The sequence below is a fragment of the Haemorhous mexicanus genome, chromosome 1 (assembly GCF_027477595.1).
Source record: "Haemorhous mexicanus isolate bHaeMex1 chromosome 1, bHaeMex1.pri, whole genome shotgun sequence".
Classification (NCBI taxonomy): Eukaryota; Metazoa; Chordata; class Aves; order Passeriformes; family Fringillidae; genus Haemorhous; species Haemorhous mexicanus.
In genome coordinates, this window is record NC_082341.1 from 41,298,075 (window position 1) to 41,312,296 (window position 14,222).

General features: G+C 37.2%; 1 protein-coding gene across 3 annotated transcripts in view; it reads right to left on the reverse strand.

The window, feature by feature from the left end:
- The window catches only part of GADL1 (glutamate decarboxylase like 1), a 134,837-nt gene extending 126,372 nt beyond the window's left edge, over positions 1 to 8,465 (reverse strand). The window contains exon 1 of one of the 3 annotated variants that reach the window (XM_059846788.1): positions 8,346 to 8,465. The gene's annotated coding sequence lies outside the window, so the exon portion shown is untranslated. Of the gene's footprint in view, positions 1 to 2,346; positions 2,436 to 8,345 lie in introns of those variants that run through there. The other 2 variants (XM_059846759.1, XM_059846747.1) reach the window with 2 other exon arrangements.
- Positions 8,466 to 14,222: the final 5,757 nt, after the last annotated feature.

A 14,222-nucleotide genomic window follows, 5' to 3' on the forward strand; every position in this document is an offset into this window, starting at 1 on the left:
TTGTGCAGCCAAATGCAAGCTCAGTTTCTGCCTGTAATGCAATGATAATAACGTTTACTCAGTTTCTCTCCATAAAGTTCACCTTATCAATGCCAATATACCGTTCATTGTATTGAAAAAATATATCTTCTTTGTGAATACATATCTTCAATAAAGAGAGTAAACAGAGAGATGTTTTATATCACTGCAATTGCAAGCTGTACCTGTGATTTAGGCAGTCATTTGCTGAGTGCTGTAAAACACACCCACTTCTGAAACTGCCCTATCTATTAACTGTCAGCTCAAAATCAAAGGCCAAAACGAGCTCCTGCTGGCAAAAATAATTAGTGCCCGAATATTGCTGCAGGATTCTGTTCTCTCTGCAGTTCCTGGAAGGATAGGTTGGAGAGGGAACACGGGGTGCTCACAAGCAGGATAACCCCTCAAACAGAAGCTGCCTCTGGAAAGTATCACCAGCAAAGCTGAGAAGAGCTGTCTGTGCATGAGCAGAAATCCTGCACACTTACTGCTTGGCTGATCTGTGTGTCTGTTAATTTTCACGGTGGTGGTGCTGTAACTCAGACATCATTCCAGTTGAAGGAAGCTTGTTTTGTACGATATGCAGTGTCCTGAAATAAAGCCTGTCACTGCTGTCTCAAGCTTACATTGCTACCAGGAGTCAGTGGATCTCAGTGAACTTGACAATGTCTTTGGAAAACAAATTTCTTGCTTCTCAGAAAAACATCACGTGCCGAGTGTGAAAGGGGTGGATAATACAATCCCTTGCTTTGCCTGCTCTGCTCTTTTCAACTCGCTAAGTCTTCAAAAATCTCCTTGCTGGAAAAAATGAGCTGAAATGTGGATGATCTCGTACTGTTTACCAGAAGTATATATTGCACATATGTGTCAGTGAACCTGTTTTCTAGATAGCATTTTTAAAAATCACAATCAGCTAAATGTTTCAGATTTTTGCTTTTGCTTTCAGGGGATGAAAAATACAGATTTAGGCAGAGAAAAATAATAATTTTTAAATAGTCAAACTTTACTAGCTTAAAGCATCATTATTATTCAGGGAACACTGTTTTTATTTAGTACTGCACACATGGCAAGGGCAACAAATCCACTTAGATCAAGCAAGGGAAAGGGTGCTTTCACCTGCCATCCTGAAAAAAAGATGAATGCTTGTCTTCAGGGTTATGTCAGGCAGACATCATCCCCTTAAAACAAACCTGTTTATATCAGCTGCAGAAAATTACAGTTCTTCTATCGCCACCACCACAAAGTGCTGAAAAAATGACCCTCAATAGAGGGTCAACCAAGCATGCACCAATTTCTCAGTGAGCAGGTCAGAGTGCTTGCTTTTAGGTGTTTTAGGTGCTGTACATCTCCCTGTTTACTTGAGAAGGACCTCATTTTTACTATAAGAGACACTTCAGTATAATTTAATGTTTTTCATGGTCTGCCTCTCAGTTGGTTCTTCTGTCACTAACTTCTCCTGTGGAAAATGCAGAAATCAGTGCTAACAAAAATTCTGACATCATTTCAATACATTTCAGACCTCCCTGCTTAGAAATGTGTATCTTAGCAGCATCTTTCAGTCTAGCTTTGCAACAGCAGATTAAAAATACGACCTCTGAATCCCATTTGGTTGGCTAACAGACTGAGGGGCTAAGAGGGAGACAAAAATCAGAGCTCTCCAGAAGTTTGACATGCTGAATTTCCATATTGGTGGTATTGAAAGGATAGAAATAGGGAGGTAAAGAAAATGTAGTGAGACTCTCCTTTCACAGCTAAAATGAGCCATAAAATAATTGTTAATGAAGAAATTCACTTCCTATGAATACAGAATTAGCAACTGTAATTCTTATGTGAGAATCAATTAAGATCAGAATAATGGTAGTAATATATAAGTTTATGTGACAAAAGAATTATCTTCAGCAGTTCATTAATATTAAAAAGTGTCATTAATATTACTTTAGAAAACGTTCCTGATATGTTTGTAGGTATACATTTTTCTATTTGCTGTGTACTTATAAGTCTTTAGCACTATAGAATTTGAGCACCTTACAACTTCCAAAGGAAGTCCCTTGTTTTTTAGGATGTCAGTCAAAATGCTCTACATTTTGTCTATAGCTTTGCATATTCACTGCAAACACAGTCCTGGTCTTCCTAGCGTAATAATGTCACTCAAAAGCTTTGCTATTTCACAAAAAGAAATCCACAACCAACAACTGTTGAAGCTAACTGAGAGAAATTATTGTGGCTCTAGATTCTATTTCCACTTATAAACTCTGCCACTAACACAGCAAGGAGCAAGCTAAGCATGACCCAGAAATGATCGTGCTATTTGTACAGGGAGGTGCTCACCAGTTAACACACAGCAGAAGCTTCATGCTCTGCATTCTGTGCAGCAAGGGGATGCTGCAACCTGCCATCCAAAACAGTCCTTGGAACTGCAGGCAGCTGTGAGATTCGGGGAAAGCAGTGAGGTTGTGTAAGGCAGTTTATTAGCAAAGGCAAGAAAGAGTCTGTGCAAATATCTTAACAGTCAGACAAACTATGGGCTCACCCCTATGAGAGGCCCAATTGCAGCCACAAGCTGAATGGAGAGAACTGAAGGCTGGTGAGACATTTCTTCTGCTGTTGGAAAAATGTCAATGACTATCCAAGAGGCCTGTAGGAGCAGGGCTGAATATCAACCAGAACAGGAAGACTAAGCTGGAAAGAAGTGGCAGAATTTCATAGTGAAGAAGTGTGAACATGGGCAGCAGGGAAAGAGATTTATAAAATTTCTCTTCTTTATCATCTCCATCATCCCTACTTCCCTCACAGTTTTGCTAATTTGAAATACCCTCTCCCTCCAGTCACTGTCCTTCACCATTCTCTTAAAAATGCTTCAATCTTTTAAAGTCCACAGAATCTAACCTGAGCTAAGATGTTAAATATATGCATCTTGAAGATGAAAGAACAAGTGAAAAGCCGGAGACGGAATAAATTAAATAATGGTAAAAATTCTGGCCATGAAAGCAAAAGGTGGGTGAGATTATCCCACTCTTAAAAATTCATGCACCTTTCCAACATCCTCTTTAATTCAGATTGCCTTTTGTGTCTTCTCTGTCCATATAATAAACTAAAAGATCACTCTAAAAATGTTGTCATCACTCCCATGAACCCTCTCACATCTGCAGTAGCTTCTGCATTCTTTGTAGGATGCTGCTTAGAAAACAGATGTGCTACATCAGGTTACTTGGGAAATCTGAAAGATAGGGTGGATAGGGACATTCTTCACATTAATACTTGGTCAGCTGAAGCTAAGAAATGTACATGCAGAAATGCAAAAAAAAAAATTTGAAAGACTGACTTTTGAATTTAAATCATTACAGGAAGGGATGTGGGACTGTAGATTTTCTCCACTGACTTGGATACACAGATAAATAAATCACACTGCTCTTTCAGAACCACCCCATTAAAAAAATCAGACTTAGACTAACATGTGCATCAAAGTGCCTTATTCAGAGTCAATAAGTTATTTAGTAATAGCTCATTCTGAGGTGTGTGAACTCTTCAACAGGCAATATACAGAAAAAGGGCAATATCCTTTTAAGCAGTCCATGAGCTCTTTAACAACCTCCACTCTTGTTCTGTGTCCAGAAGGCTCATGAGAGCAGCTGCACACAAAAGGAGTTAGCCTTCACCTGTTCTGTGTGATTAATAAATGCATTTAGTGGTTATTAATATAATTATCCATATAGGCAAAAACTGTTCTGTTTGTGCAAGTCCTTGTCAGGATTATATATAAAAAGACAGCTAGATCATGCTAATATAGCAGAATATAGATAGCATGACTATTAATATATGCTAAATTAATTCAATTTAATTATATTATAAAAGTACATTATTGATATAATTGTATGACAAGCACATATTATATTGCAACTATGTCTATAAATCGAATATCACCCAGTTCCAGACATCAGTGTTTGCTTTGAGCTGCTCATGTTTGCTTGGAAAGGATGTTCCTGAGCCTGCTTTAAACTACAATCTCAGATTTTTGCCTCTTGCTCTTTGGACTCCTCACAGACCCTTGAATCTCGAGCAGACCACAGGATTCCATAATCTGAGAAGATTTACCACTTATAGTTAAAAGGCACCTTAAGATAAACTGGACTTTCTGCTTAATTATAGTGCAGTATGGATCAATAATTCTGCACACCATGCAAGTACAGACAAGAATTAGTGGAATACGTTGTCATCTTTTAACTACAAAAAAAAAAAAAAAAATGGAGGATGGTCAAGTCTCTAGTTCTTTTTTAGATGGATGGAAACAAAGTGAGGCATCCTTTGACACACAGGAGAAACACCTCCTGCAGGACTGTGTAGGTATTCAGCAGCTTGCACTAGAAATGCATTGATATAACACGAGTAAATGGCAGAATTGTGGTCAGACTGCATTTAGGTGAGTAGATAGAGAAAAAAAGGAAAGTTGGGGTTTTAATGGTGTTTGTGGCATCTTGGAATCCGATTCTGTGAACTGTGTGTTTGAACTTGAACTTCCAAAGCTTTCTTAGTGCACTTCTCATCTCAAAGCAAGGGATGACCTGTAACAAATAACATTCAGAAGACATTTATACACCCACTTGCAGCATGCACAGATAAAACCGATATAAATATAATACCATTTTTAAGATTCTAATACACACACATCTCAAAATTGAGTTCTGTAGAAAAGAGACATATGGGTAAGAGCATAATTTCTTTCAAATGACATAAATTCTTATATTGGAATGAAAACATGGCATGCTGTCTGTGCTAGATACTAAATTAATTCTATTTTTTATATACACAAATATTTCATAACTTTGCTAATTTAAAAGGTTTCTACCTTTCCAAGTTTCCCAGTTATTAAAGTAAATCAATTCCTAATGAAAGGTTATACATTGCCAAGACTGCTCACACAGGACCTAGGACTGTGTTCTTTATTTTATTAAGCATCAACCATTTTCATGTGGGCCTGGGTGGCCTGAAAACAATTCCTGGGGCTAGATGTGAGTTAGAAAACCTCTCCACAAGCTGGGATATCTCTGTGGTGCATCCTGAAGCATTCATGGAGGCCACACATACTTTGTCCTCTCTTCTCCTATGGAGGTAGCTGGTGCAGTATAGGCTCTAGCCCTGAGCTGGTACAGATGTTTGACCAGCAGAGTTAAAACACGCTGCCCCAACAGCTAGTGCACACCTCTTCCGAGGAAGAACTGGCTAGCCTCGTGGGAATATCTCACAACCTCCACAAATCCAACACTTCACAAATCCAGCAGCACTATACTGTGGGTTTTGGACTGGAAGCATCAAAATACAGGAGGAATTTTAAGCATGTGAACTAATGAGAACTATGCATAGCTCTCTTCTAGGTGAAATATCAGAAAGATACTTACAGTGTATCAAAAATTCCCAAACCCTCTCTTGAACATGCCAAAACTTTGGCATAGAGACACTAACAGAAGAGAGTTATTCAAACTCCATCTATATTCAACTTTGTTTACAGTTTTCACAAAACTCATAGTCCTATTAGTATATAATTTTTGTTAGTAATTTAACTGACACCATATCAGTCACTACCAGACACCAAAAAAAATTACAGTCTCTATTCCTAGACACTGGCAGGAGCCATCCTTTCACTGGCTTTAATATGAATGTCTCAGGTTGTTCTGTACAACAGCAAATACTTCATCAGACCTCAAACTGTTCACCAAAGATGCATTTGGAATCACAGAAAAAACTGCAGCTGCTTCAGAAACAGAAGATACATTGCCATGGTAGGAATCACAATACAGACAATGCTGAAAGAAAGAAAAAAAAAAAAGCTGGTAGGGTTAAATTAAAAGTTCAGTCCAAACACTGCTTAGCAGTGTGAATACAATTGCCTGTCAGAAAAGGAGCATAATTTCCAACACTGTCAGTCATTTACCACAGAAAACTACAAAGTTGTGTTTTGAACTGGTCAGAGCCCAGGAGACTTCACATGAAATGAAAAGCGGAATGAAGAAATGCCAAGGAGGCAGTGAACTGTTTAAAGATCTTTCTGTTCAAGGAAAGGAAAAAAAAAAGGCAGATTGAGAAATATTTAAAGGTAAAAATAAGAAAAAATCCGAAAATAAATATAATTTTAAATAATTTCTTATGTGCAAACACTCCAAATGGCCTTGTGCAGATAGTAATCTCACAAGTGCTGTCAAATAATGCTCAGCAGTCAAACTACTTTCCCAAGTTTTATTGCAATTCCTTAAATTTTATGGAGGCAGTTAAAAGGGATGTGAAGCAAAGGCAGCATTCTCTTAGCCTTTTATGATAGACCTCACAAATTGCTTTATTCTAAGGAAATAGTTATACCTATTTCCTACTGTATACAATCATGGTGCTTAGGAAATAGTTACTTGAGTAAAATCAATTGTAAACCAGTTTTCTCTTTATTTTATATCTGAAATGAACTCCAAAGATACTGCCAGCATTAAATCCTCGACATTTCTTGGCCATGTAGAAAATTAGTAATGGGTAGGATTACCATGCTGTTTTACTTCTAGAATTACTGCAAAAGATTTAGTAAGACTGGGAAACAAAAATAAATTCTAAGGGGAAAATAAAAGCTATTTAATCCAGAAATATAATCAGAGATAGAGCTTGGGGTTTAGAAGAATGATTCAAGATTTAGTCTTTCCTTATATTTAGCTAGTCATTAGAAAGAAAAATGCTTCTGGAATATCTTTCCCTAAAATCAAAGCACAGGTGAACAGCAAATCCAAACAAAAGGAGGATGTGTTTGCTATTCAGATCTGCATTTCTGTGAGGAAGAGGCACTCACTATTCCAGGATGTGTGTGTCAGATGAATGTTAATCTGCCTTGTTAAGATACCTGGCCAGGTTTTCTTACATGTGACCCAAATAATACAGCTCTAATTCGCAGATGCAGCACCATGCATGGGCATTCAGTCAAGGATTTCTAGAAGGTCAAACAAAAAGATGCCAACTTCTGCAGAACCTTAGCAAGAAGGGGATGCCTAACTCATCCAGGTGCCTTGGCAGACCCAGACTGGGGCAGAGGCAACCCTGAATGCTGATGTTTCAGTTCTACATGGCAACAAAATATTTGATAGGGCACGTCTGAAAAAAAAGTTAGCCTTTTAAACTCTTGCCTTTATTTCTTTTGCAACCATTCAACAGCTATCTAATTTGTTATTAAAAAAATGCATCTGTCCTCATGAATGATTTTTTTTTTTTTTTTTTTTAGAAAATTGAGGTTTTTATCTAGATAGTTTTCCATCTCAGGAACAGAGTAAATTTCTCATTTCTAGCAATGATATTGACTCCAGGGTACAGGAATGGAAAGAACAGCTGCACCATGCTGGATCTCTGCCACATCATCAACTCTGCCACTGGCCAGTACCACTCTGCCTAGACCTGAGTGTAAGAAAATAAACATTTACCCTCAATACTGCCCCAGCTTCCTGCAGTTTATTGAGGCAGATGTGAGAATTTTCTTTAGGCAGCCTTGCTTAAATTTTCTTTCATGAATCTGTCAACTGCTCTATAAAACCTTAACATTTTCCAGCATCTTGTGTTGATAGCTTTCTTGGCTGAATTACCCATTATATTCAAAAATGCTTCTTTTTGCTCTGAAGCTAACACCTTCTAATTTCATTTTAGGTCTCTATGTTTCGCACTGGAAAGGATAATGAACTCTACTCACCTTCTTTATGTCAAGCTTCAGGGACTGCAAGCTTGTTGTCCCTTAGCCAGCTTTTCTCCAGACTAAACAGTGTTAGCATACTTAACTTCATATTATGGAAATTTTTCAATACCCATGATTATCTTTGTTATTCATCTCACTAATTTTTTAAGCTATTTTACATTTTATTTGAGACAGGGGAACCAGAATTGTTTAAAGCATTCAAGACCCAAGCCTAATGCGGATTTATACAGTGGTATAATAGCATTTCCTTAAAATTGTGAAGACAGCTTGCTTTCATCATATCAAAATATAGAGATAAAGCATCAGAACTCAGAATTCAGTATCTGTAAATAGATTTAGACAATATTCTTAAATATTCTTGCTGTCCTTAGGGCAATCTTATTTTCATATATATCCAAGAGAACCTAGAAATCACTCCAATCCAATAACTAACAGAGAATGACCCGCATTATTTCCTGTTTTTTCACAAAGCAAGGATCCCGGTCCTTCTGCTAACATCCATATTGTAGTTGCTGCTAATTTTTTCAAATTATTAAGTGATGAGATAAAACAATGGTCAGCACATTAGAAGAACCATAAAATCAGGCAGAAGACAGTAATAACTCAACTTGTTCTTTACCACCCAGCTGGTGCTGAAGTCCAGAGTGGGACTGGCATGGAACAACTGCTTCTCCTGTCCAGAAAAGTCAGCCAAGCTGATCAAAGACTATAAGGTCCATGAGTAAATTTCCCTTGCAAAGCCCTGCACCCAACAGGTAGCAAAAAAAAAAAAAAAAAAAAAAAAAAAAAAAAAAAAAAAAACTGTTTCAGTTCCCATTTTAGTTCTTTCAGGTATTTGCATAACAGAAACAAGTGTTATAGGACTGTTCTAGCCTGGGCCCTGTAGCAGCTCCTGGCAAATGGCAGAGCAGGTAATGCTCCATGCTGAGGTGCTCTGGCTGTGGCATTCCTCATGACAACCTGATGGAAGTTGTTATATCAGCTCTATCAAGCCTGGAAGCAGCAGACTACATCTTCCACTCTGAATGTTGTAAAAGTGTTATTAGGTTGAATGGAGTATTTCATTTCATAAGCAAAAGATGTTTGTGGTAATACACTGAATCATAGTGCAGCTTCTCTTCCCTGCATCCCTCCCTCACAGCAAACTGCTGAGTTGAGTGTTGACAGGCCTCTTCAGACTGAAACTTTAACATCATCCTTCAGTTATCAAGACCTCTGCAAACCACAGAAGGAATAATCAAAAGCCTTAAGGCTTTGTGCTGGAGGGAGAAGACAAAAGAGCTGCACTAAAATACACATACAGATGGTGCTCACATATTTATAGCACATCCAAACTGAGGTTGTCAACTGGTCTGCAAGATATAACACCACACTGTGATGTTCCAGGTTGCAAGGTCAGCCAACAAATACCCTGGGAACTCAGGGTATCCCTGAGTACCCTGGGTACTCCTCCGCACTGGAGAAAATCAAAGAGAAAATTAACCAGCATTTCTCAGCTTTTGTGAGCTGTTCAAAATTGTTTTATGGAGGGACATACATCATTCCTTCTTGTAAAAAATATCTACGATACCAATTTCCTACCAACACTATACAAACTGAGACAAGAAGCAAATACCTGGAACTAGATATATATTGCTTGGCTGAGCAGACTAAATGCAATAAAACTGAACTGAATCCCAAGAGCACTTTAGTTATTGTGTATATACCACCTTTAACCACTTCTCAGTCCTTCTTCCAATAATTTAATCTATGTTTAAAGATTTGTGGGCCTTTAAAGAAATAAAAAAAGTTAAAATTAAACCTAGCACTATGAGAATGTTTTCTAAAGAAAGAATAGTCAGGATATCTATCAGGATGTTCTTACTCAGATGTCTAACAAATCAGAAATTATTTTTGGATGAAGCCCTGCACTGGAACTGAGAATGCTTACATTTAATCAGCAGCACTGCCATCAGCTTCTTGCATGACCTAGGGCCACTCTGTAAATTACTCTTTTATTCAATTCTTGTCAGCAAAGACAATAATAGCTAATTTTTCCTACTTGCGTTTATTTAGCAAGCCATTTGAGGCAGAGACCCTTTCCGGCCTCTTATATATAAAACACTTATTGCAGAAGAGCTCTGATCATTTGTGCTGCTGTAATAGGAGTAATTGTACATATTATTTCCTCCAGGTATTCCCCTGTTCTTGGAAAGCAAACTCCTGGATCTACAGGATCACGATGTAGTCACCAGGAGAGGCAGGGTAAAACTGTGTACAGAGGAAGAAGCCCTGAGGCAATGTGAGTACTGAGCAACATTCCCAGTGTATATGACTGAAGCACATCTTGGCAAGATATTCCAGTTCATTTAAGCACCGCATTAGCCTTGATTAACAGTCAACTTCTGCTATCAAATACCACCTATTTAATTAAGTTATCCTGTAAATTACCCATAATAAGAAATGTTGTGGCTTAGATACAAGATGTAGCAGCTGTAGAGAAAGATTCTCTTAGACTGGTGATTGCAGTACGAAGCCTTGATGTGTGAAGATAGCACAGTTCCATGGTAGCTTTTATAATTTTTTTATCCATTAAAACCAGAAAGCAGGTCCTAACATTTACTCACTGTTTAAATTACTGTTCTTGCCCTATAGCATTTCCTTTTTCCAAAGTATAGTCAAGAAATGTCTTCAGGGGTATATTTTTAGATCATAAACAAAATTTAAGAAAATGTTATTCTGAAGGGTAAGTACTACAAAATATACTCTTGACAGTCAACACAAAGGAGCAGAGAAAATTGTTCAAGAAACTGACCTATCACTGTTTTCTCTATCTAGAAAAGGAGATAAATGTGACCAAATGTCTTAGACAAAAGACTGGGAAGCAAAGGAAAATGGATTCTTAAAATATATCAGCACAATTCTGACTCTACTGCCTTTAACTTTTATTCCCCCTCTCGATAAGGACGATTCCCTCAAATCTCTGAAAATCATGTGGTCAAGTAGCTTAAGATCCTGTCATCTATATTTAGAGTACTCAAAAAATTTCCTGTATAGACTTTCTGTTGTCATCAGCACAAACATGTGCTCTGGAATGTTGCTGCAATGTCAGTGAAAATTAAAACAGAAAAAAGAAAGGTAAAGTAAATAAAATATATAATTTAAAACTATGTTAAATATGGTATGATTTAATCTTATCAAAAGTGTGCAAGACTTCCATAAGCATTTTTACCTTGACTCATAAAAGAAAGTATTTTGGTTAACACAAAAGATTGAAATTAAAATACACCTGGACAGGATGTCAGAGATTTCATGCTTTTCAAGTACAGGATATACTATTGACAATTGACCTTTTTTATTTATATTTTCATGATCTCTAGTTGTGCTGATTCATTTCAGAATCCTAGGAAACTGCACTTGCAGAAAATCAGAAAATCTTTTTCCTTAGGAATTATCACTAGCTGATACTGAAAGCTGTATCCCAAGAGTTTTGTTCCATTGCTTCTGTGGATTTTCAACCTCTGTTTGTGATTGACTCTTTTGTCAGAATTTTTGTAACCTACAAATTGGATCTAAAAAGTGTGATATCGCACCATATTTTCTGAAACCATTCCTAAAATAACCCTTCACTAGGATATTCTATGTGATGAGGGTTTATGATACTATTTTAGATTGTAAGTTGTGAAATGAACTTCAGCATTCAAGCATTGCTTCTATATCCTATAAAGGGCAATGTTTGGAATATGAACAAAATTATGGTCTGTCACTACAAAATGACATTGTGTTATCAAGTAATATCTGGTAAGATGAAACAGTTGGATGGAGATCTAAACACTTTTGATATTCATCCAAAGTGAAGAAAATCATATCTGTTCTGACTGGTTGAAAATTGTTTTGAGCAATTTATCAGACTATCAGTGTCAAAGTTAGTGTTGTGAAGTACAGATTGAGACAGTAATTTCAGTCTCAAAGACAAACTTTAATTCCAGCAATAAGAAAATATAATATTAACACACATTGTTGTAATTTAGACAGCTGTCAAATCAGTTGTGCCATGAAATGAGCTTTGAGAGTCGTTAACATGCGAAGATATTTTGTTAATTACATCAATGGTAAATGATGCACTGAGTACGCCTACCAATGAGAGCATCCTTAATGGAAAGCTGTAACGTGTAAGCTAATGCTGTTTGTTTCATCTGAATGGCCCTCTCACTGGAAGTAGCTGACATATAAAATCACAATTTGCCATCAGAAAAGTTGCTTCAGCTGTTACTTATCCAGCTCATCACAGGCCATTTTATAGAGCTCTGGTATTTTATAAATTTGTGTTTATTTAAGAAAGTAGAGCAATAATCTATGGGCAAATCAGATTTTGCTACAAGTGGTGACTTGGTATCCAACAAAACAAAAGAATTGCCTGACCCCAAAGGATGTATGATAGCAACCCTAAAAGACACCAATTTTTACCCACTTTTCTCTAGATCTGTCATAGCTATATACAAACTGAAATGGGTTTAAATCAGAAGATTTAGTGTTACATGCTTGGTAGAAAAAATGAACCATAGCTCATGCAATGATAGCAATCATAGAATATTTCACATCTTCGACATAGCTATGCTTTCTACAAGCTCCTTTGGCATTTACCAAGCTTTTCCTTGGTGCTGTGGAATTAAATTCTCTGCTTTGCTCTCCAGTTGTGCTCACCACCCCTTGTGAGCTCCTTAGACAGTCCCATTCTACAACTAGATCAAATTTTATAATCTTCAGCCAGCTGCTTTGCCTGCCTGTATCATGGTTTTCACTATACCATCTTTTAAAATTTCTTTCCATTTAATGCACTTCTGTACATTCAGAAAAATCCTGTAGTTCACAATATTTTTTCCTGGATGTCCTTCTCTGTGAACCCACAATCTCTGGGCCATTTGTCCTAATGGTTCTCCACACTTACTCATGCCCAGAATGTTAAATCCCTTCTATCACGCCAAAGGGCACCATTTGTTCTTCCTAATCCCATTGAAATATCTCTTCTACTGCCACCATCTATCCATCTCATCTGCTGTTTTCTCTCTGCACCACTTAAAATAACAATCACACACAAAGGACAAGAAAACTAAAATAATGCCTCAAAATTAACAGGATGTGTCCATTCACCTGCATGAATTATTACTTTTTTTATTTCTCCCCACAAAGCTGCTTTTTATAATCTCTTTCTGTTCTGCCACGCAAAAAGGCAAAGTTCAACCAGAATTCCTCTGTCACCACTAGTAGCTCACTTTTCACATACTAATTCACACTGCAAACCCATTGGAGCAAGGATTGTTCTATTTAAACACCTTTAAAGGCCTGTGGGGCTTAATTCCTTTCTGCCATGCCCTGATTCTCTACCCTAACATCACACAGCCCTTCTCTTTTACCTGTGAGAAGCCACAGCACTGCTTCTGCCATTGTCTCCCTCTTCCTTCTCAGAAGCGATGAAAACATGATGTTTGTTTATTCCATGAGCAAAGGTGAAAGAGGATGTCTGTCTACAATCAGGGTGAGGAGAAAAGACTAAAACTGAAAGATCAAAAGGGTAGGCATCTCATTTAAAAGTGAGGGCTCATTTCAAAGCAATAGAGGTCTCAGTTATAACCCTGTAAGAGTTTTTAATTGACAGGGACCTAAGGAGCTGGGGAAGAAATCCCCCCCTTCAGAGAAACTGAAGTGTCCAAAGGTGCTTGCTTATTTGTGTTATCCACCCAGTAGGATGGAGGCCAAGCACCACAACATAAAAGAGCTGCAGTATTAGAATTACATAAAACAAACTATTATAATGCTCCACTAAGTTATTTATGATCCAAAGATTAAAAATAATGTACAGAGTTACACACACACTCCTGCAAAAAGCTGGCCAGATTTGTGAGGTTAGATTGGTCTGCTGGAATCAGCTCTATAATTCAAGGCTCTCTGGGATGAAATTCTGGCCAACTTAAATACGCAAATTTATATCAGAGTTGGAGATTGGGTTCAATTTGTATCACTAATGAACAATGAGATGAAGTGAAATAGATTAGAAATCATCTTACACTGAATGAGGTGTTCTCATTCTTGTGTTTTTCCCTTCACATTTACACAGGAAACACCTCACAAATTAACAGCTACAGATATAATGATAAAAACATACACAGGAAAAACAAATAGAATGGGGTCAGTGTACAGAGAAATGTACTGCACTCAGTGTCTCCTATTTTAAATTTCACATCTTATATCCACCAGCGCATTTTTTATCTCATAAATGGAGTGAGAACTAGGTCTATGTCTGAATAAATTTCTTAGAAATTATTTTGAAGCATAAATTACAACATACTTTTTCTACAGACTAGCTCACTATGTCTTTTAATTTTGATTAAAATAAAAGAGTGCCAAAGAAAGTTTATTCAGCCTGGAAGAAAACTGAATTCTATCAAGCCTGATACGCATATGAGACCTATAACCTTTACCTGTTCTAATCTCAATTTCTGATCTATAAAATATTGTACTC